This window comes from Habropoda laboriosa, unplaced genomic scaffold, assembly GCF_001263275.1.
Source record: "Habropoda laboriosa isolate 0110345459 unplaced genomic scaffold, ASM126327v1 scaffold5, whole genome shotgun sequence".
Lineage (NCBI taxonomy): Eukaryota > Metazoa > Arthropoda > Insecta > Hymenoptera > Apidae > Habropoda > Habropoda laboriosa.
In genome coordinates this window covers 2710752-2718027 of record NW_017100161.1, presented here as the reverse complement: position 1 = coordinate 2718027, position 7276 = coordinate 2710752, and positions in this window count along the sequence as shown.

Genomic DNA, 7276 nt, shown 5'->3' with positions numbered 1-7276 from the left:
ATAAATAGAGAATTTCGAGAGGGAATCTCCAAACCGCGGGAGAGAACAAAAAAAGAAAAACAGAAAATATCGAAGGAACATTTTTGCCATCTTGTTATATAATATACATATACATATATAACATGTTATAACATGTACATGGGCGTGCACGCGTGCGGACGCGCGTTGTAAAACATCAGCGTCTTGGAAGATCGTCTGTTGGACACGGTTCTTTGTGAAGTCGACACGAACCTTGCCTCCCTTGATTTTCTTCCATTTTATCCGATATTTTGTACGAATTATTTATTTAATATCACATCGTACGAATATTATATTGGTTGAGTATGAATCGAGAGAGAGAGAGAGAAAGAGAGCAAGAGTGAGTGCGTTAGTAATGTCAACATTAGCAAGATACTTCCTTTTTTCGTTTTCTGTTGTAACGATCGAGAGTCAACTTGAATTCTTTTCTTTCTTTTTCTCCTTTAATAAAACAATCTTTCAGCGTCGTTCACGATTTAGTTTTGAATCGATCGATTGGGTTCTTGTGATCGAACACGCTCGAGTTACGCGTGTCCACGTGCGCGCGCGCTCCGCAACATACCGCGTATGTATATTGATACCAGATAGCAGAACGACGAGAATGAAGAACGAAGAGGAATCTTAAGTGGGAAGAGGATGAAGAGGAAGCGGATGACGATGATGATATTGATGAGGCAGAGAGAAAAGAGAGAGAAACAAACGATTTAATATATTGCAGATACTATATTATAAATATAAATATAAACATAAAAAATTAAAACTTAAGGAATAGTTATTTCTACTACTCTAATTCGTCGCTTCTACGTGTGATTGATGTATAAAAAAAAAAGAACAAAAAATACGATTATTGATTTATTATCATTGTTATTACACGATTATCATTACACGTTACGACTACTACTATTACTATAATTATTATTAATTATTGCCGAGCGAAAGCAGTATATTAGGGGAGGAGAGCGGGGAGAGCTGTTTTTGAGCGATGATATAGAAACGGTAACGAGAGGAAGGAGCTAGCAAAGAAAGATCAAGAGGAAGAGGAAAGTGAATAGAGATTGTGCGATCCGGTTTTTTTTTTTTCCTACGATAAAAGGTATTCTTAATTGACAGTACGAATGGATCTCCGAAGAGGAACGAGTAAGCCCACGGACAGGAGGTACGATTTCCAAAAAGGAAGAAACCAGCAACCGGGAAAAGAGGGAAGATGAGAAGAGGGACGGAATATATCCATGTAACGAGAGAAAAGAAAAATAGAGGGGGGAGAGGAAAAGGGAGGAGATGAAGAGGAATATAAGTAATAGCGCGTAACGATCTTTATTATACACATTTATAAATACGAGTTTACGAATCGTTAAGGTGATCGGGAGCGCTGACGGAAGAATAAAATAAATAACAAAAGTAAAGTAAAATACGATATACCGTTTTAGATAATCCTAATATCGATTTGGAAAGTTGAGTATGAGAGTGAGTTGACGAAGTGTGTTGTTGATGGAGTCTCGAGAACGGCACACGCTCGCCCGCGCGCGTTATTCACGATGTTGTTTCTTATATTGAACGAAAAACCGAGGGAGAAAAAAAGGTGTTAACCGAGGAGAAGAAGGAAAGAAAGAAAAAGGTGGAAGGAGCAATTAAATTCGGGGAGAATTGAAAACAAGAGATCAAGGGGAAGAATCTATTTGAATAAGAGAAAAGGTTGTTAGAACGCGGAGGGACGTGTCTCGCTTTGCCCGCATCGGATTTTGCTGAAAGTCGTTGTTTCCAATACGAAAGGGAGAAAGAGATGAATTATTCGAACGCGAAAAATGAAAGTCCCATTTCTCCGGTGTCTCGTGTTAGTGTAACACTCTCTTCTAGTATTATACATGCAGTACAGTTTTAGTGTGTAGTAGCGTTAATTGTTCTACGATCTTAACGAGGTTCTCTCACATTCCTTAAAACGTCTACCGGAAGTTGTAGTTGTTGCCGCGTATTTCGACGATTTCCAAGCATCCTGACTAAGTCTCTGTTGAATCCTTTCTCAGTGTCTCTTATCGATTGAACTTAGAAACTTGTCGATATTACTCTTTCCGTTAGAATAGAAACTTTGGAAATTTTCTTCAATTACTTCCGAAGTTGTTCGAAGTCTCTCGTGTAATTTCGTCGCGTTTCCGTTTCCACCTCGAGTTGTACGCATTGTATCTCGTAGCGTAACTTTCCTTTTGACAAGAAACAAATTCCCCGTTCGCGAAGCTTGCAAATCGCCGAGCCGCGAAATTCAATTTACATAATTAAGCCCGTATTATGCTGCAACACGCTCAAACAACTTAACCCGAGGTTATCTTCGATCGTCCACCTCTTGATAGACGAGTAAACTCGTCGCGTTGCACCTTTACCAAGTCGATCTAGTCAGAAACCCGGAACTTCTCGTCGTCTTCTCGCCCCTTTTACATCGTTGCAGCCCGAAGAATCCAACAGCAGATAACTAGAAGCAACGGAAGAGAAATTAAAAGAAGAAAAGTATCGATCGTTCGAGTGAATCGTGTAGCGGTTTCCTCCGATCACGAAGTGTTTTTTTCGCGATAGAACATCGATCGGAGTTCACGTAATCGACCATTCGCAACGCCAGAATCGCCTCGAAGAAGCTACTTTCAGCAAGATCTGCTTCATCTAAGTAGCGAAACTCGCGTGGTCGTTCAAACGGCATCCGTTTGAAGATTTCGAATGATTGGGAGAATTTTTTGATGGAATATCAGAGTGAAATAGGTAAATAAAGGGGGGAAAGAACGTTGATTAAACGAGAATATTTTCGTCGTTAGCTTTTTGTCTTCGGTAATATCCCGGATCGTTCTCGAAGCGGTTTCAAACGAATTAGATAAGAAAATGGTTCGTCCGATGAATATATTCTTTCGATTTTTTGATCATGCATGTGGTACGATAAACGTAAAACGATCGTCCAGTAAGCACTTGTTTTTTTTGTTTTTTACTTTTCCTCTCTGTGTACGATCGTCGGGATCTCTTCTTTGCTTCACTTTAACCAAACTCGTGGTCGTACGTGCACCTGTTGTTCAGATGATTCGAACGAGTTAGGCTCGTTTCCCTATTGTATTACGTTGCGAGTAGCGAGTACAGTGATCGGATAAGAGGACGAAGGTGCGTTTAATGTCATCCCTCTCTTGCTTCTCCCTTGTCTTCGTGTAACGTTGTTCTCGTTGAAAGGGGATAAAAGAGGGACGAGCTGGAGAGCGTGCTGAGAATACGCTCGAGAAAGCGTTCCTTTCGACTGGTTAGAAAAAAATGTTCTTTCGAGAAAATTTCACGTTCGAATTGCAAATGAAATTGAAAATCGAAGTTTTTCTTCGGTAAGTCAAATCGATATCAGCAAAGTTGCAGGGTTTTTCGCGCGGAAACCAGAGGGAAAATCGACCGCGAAGCGCGTACAAAATGACGAAGAGGACGGCGTAGGCGCCGTGACAACCGAATTACCCAGTTCAATCGACAGCTTAGCGGTTAATCGCCGTAGTAGCGTGTAACGTTAAATCTAGTAAGTCGTGTTAAGGGTGAATTTAAAGAAAATTGAAAAAGAAAAACAATCGTCTTCTGCGTGAGAACCGCGACACAGCGAATGGAGATTATCAATTCGCTGAGCTCACGCGCGCACACATACACACACACACCGAACCGATTGCTGCGTATGCACGATTTTATTACAGCGATTTTTCAGCGCCCACGTTTTAGAAGAGTAAACACACCACCAAAAGAAAAAAAACGAAAAAAAAAAACAAAGAACCTCGAGTCGACGAAGTCTTTTAAGAATGCGGACTGAACAAGACAGCCATAATTCTCGCGAGACGCGTATTAGAAGAAGAAGAAAAAAAAAAGCGAAAATAAACGAATCAAGTTCCTCCCGAGCGTTCTTCCGGGATACTCGACGCATGGCGTCGCGTGATCTGAAGCCGCGTACACGAGATCTCGAGGATGGCGATGGAAAATATAGTTGGATAATTTTTCCTTAATATTCAGAATTTCTTTTTTCTCGTCACTTTTCATACTTTTCCCAATATCGATGATTTACTGGACGAGTGTTAATTACGAAATTGGGTTAGATCTTTGAAAAGTACAGCGAAGAGCAATTTTCTTCTGAGAAGAAATGAATTTTTTAATAAAGATACTTTGAAAGATTAGATCGAGCGAACGAAGAGATATTGGTAATTCGAAGCTATGACAGAAGTATCGATCTCCCTTGATCAGCAAGAAGAAGAAGAAAAAAGCCAGAGGAAGCATTGCTACTAAGTATCAACATTTCCTTGCTAATTTCGTCGAAGTTAGAGGAGACATTAATACTAGAACTATCAGTGCCTTTTAGCTAACTCTATCAAAATTGCAGGAGGCATCGATACTTCTATAAATACCTTATCAGTATCTCTGTCATCCTAAAAAAAAACTCTCGATCTATTCGATCATTCTTCCTAAGTAAACATCAAAATCTCGATAATAATTTCTCGAGCTATATTTTCAATCGTCCATCCTGTAATTCCAACGTTAATACGGATTACAAAGGTCGAAGATGATCGTGTCTTCTTTGAATTGTTTCGAGGCAAACGAAAAGGAAACCTCGGTTGGGAAGGAGAGAAAAGGAACTGTGAGTGAGTGATTCGAACGGGAATCGAAGAATCCGATGAAAGTTGAACGGCTGCGAGGAGATAGAGCAACGTAAAGACGCGGTCTTCGGCTATTTCGACCTCTCCTTTCGTCTCTAAGCTAACTTTCGAGGATCCGCGTTTCAAAGAGTTTTTTATCGTTCCGTAAAACTTTTTGCGATCCTACCTACACGTACGCAATATAGAGGTTATTGATTATTGTACTTTTTAGCGTGTGCGTGCGTCTAACTTGTGCATGCGTGCGCGTGATCCAGTATACATATATAATTAAAATCTATTGAGATATACATAGGGCTCGGTTGATTTTTGCACGACACTCGACGATTTAGCCGATTCGGCCGATTTCGACGCGTACGTCGCCTCGACTAAATAAATCAACGATTCAATTCAACTAATCACCGATCGAACGTGCGTTCACCTCGATCTCGTTTCTAAACAGCGTCGATACTCTTACATATCTTCTTCGTTGCAAACTCGGATGGAAATGAAGGAAGTAAAAAAAATGCTTGATCTCGATTAATGGAAATAACTCGCCAAGGAGGGAAAGACAGAGAGAAAACAATCGTACGCGCGATAGTGCGATTTTTTAACCTTGCTTTTTATCCTCGAGCGTGCGCGTCGAACGGCTGAACATTTTTCGAGCGCTGTTCGAACAAGCGGAGAACAAATCCTTTCGAGCTTAAAACAGAAAAAATCGAAAAAAAAAAAAAAAAAGAAAAAACGAGAAGATAAGCGAATATTCCGTGACAAAACGCGAAAAGAACGTGAGAACGAGGTAGAAGTAATCGACAAGAAAATAAAATGAAACGCAAGAATGCGATGAAAGAAAAAAAAAGATTGAACAATGAGGTGAACATTTATGTACACACACGGATGCACACACACGTACGGGAGAGAAAGAGAACGTGAGAGAGAGAGAGAGAGAGAGAGAGAGAAAGGAAAAACGAGTTCGAGAAAGTCCCCCATTGATTTTCGCGATGGCGGACGCGCGTTGAACGAAAAACAAGATTAAAAAAAAAAAACAAGGTATACATATATATGTGAATTCTTTAGCGGACGTGCGATCCAACTATGCCTCGAATAAAATCTCCGAGCGACGTCCCCTCCGACTAAAACGAAAAATGTGAAAAAACCAGAAAAAAGATGCAAAAAAAAAAAAGATATAAGATTATGATATGTAATAGATTGTAAACGTTCACTACTATTCTTATTGATATTATTGTCATTATTATTACTGTCATCATTATTATATTGTCATTGTTATTGTTACTATGATTACCGTCACGCGCATTTTAGAGGAATTATTCACGTGCAATCTGCGATGCCGAATTCCGCGCGACATTCGTGTTTTTACTTCTTGAGCGTTGCGATGGAGAGAGAGAGAGAGAAAGAAGAGAGAAAGTTGAAGAAGGATGAAACGACGAGATTCGCAGACACTCGATGGAGGAACAATTGCAAAATACGTTGTTCAACGCGAAACGGTAGAGAAGATTCCACGTTGAAAGTAGCGAGAATTTCTTTTCTCAACAACGCCAGAAAGCAAGCCTCTCGGGTATTCGAAGTCGCTAATTCTTCTGTATTCGCTGAAAAATTCTCCGATCGTTGATCTTCTCCGATGTAACTCGTTCGCTGATTTTCTTAGTGCCTGAAAATTAGAAATAATTCTCTCAGTATACATACATAATATAGCTTCGTCGAGATAGATAAATTTTCAAATCCTTCAATTCTCTCTGTATCTCTGCAATTTCTAATCTCAACTAATTTGCCAAATTTACCTGAAACGCTAAACTTAGCTTGTTACACGCTAGACTATTAATAGAGGAATTATCACAGTAATCTAAATTAAATAAGAGTAATCTAATCTATTCGGTTCAACGCACTGAATACGTCATAAAGCATCTAACGACGCGCGATGGATCAACGATCAAGAGGGATAGATCCAACGCGAGAGTGTTTTCTGGTTCCGGTTTTCCATACTCCATCCGGTGTCGCGAGATCGAAAGCGACGAATCGACGTTTCGATAAGGGAAAAGGCAGTCCGCGAAGCACAGCTTCCCGTTCGCCTTCACTCGATCCTTTCACGGTGAAACGTCGATCAATGTCGGCCCTGTTGGGTAAACGCCAACTGGAAGGGAAAAGAAAGAACGATAAAAACGAGTGAGAATGTGTGCGAGTATACGATAGAGCGAGTGTGAGAGTGAGAGTGGAGTGAGAGCATCGATTAGAGAGAAAGAGAGAGAGAGAGAGAGAGGTAGAAAGTGTGTGATTATTAAAGAAAAAAAAATCTCTCATCGGTACATTTAATATAACGCTAATTCATTATTACAGACATTATTGGATTTACGGTAAACGGATAAGCGATTGATTACAATTTTGTCCTAATGTTCAGAGAAATAAAACAAGGAAATACACACCCGTTCCCGTTCTACACTTCCGGTTCTACATCGTATAACCACGTTCTTTCTCGTCTGTTGCTCGTTTCGACGTAACAATTATATCAACGGTTAGAATACCTTCACGAAAATTGGAGATTTCCCTTTAAAATTTTCATCTTCTATATTTCGAATGTGTATATTACGTCACCGTATCTTTAGAATTTTTATTCTCTATGCTCGAACCTG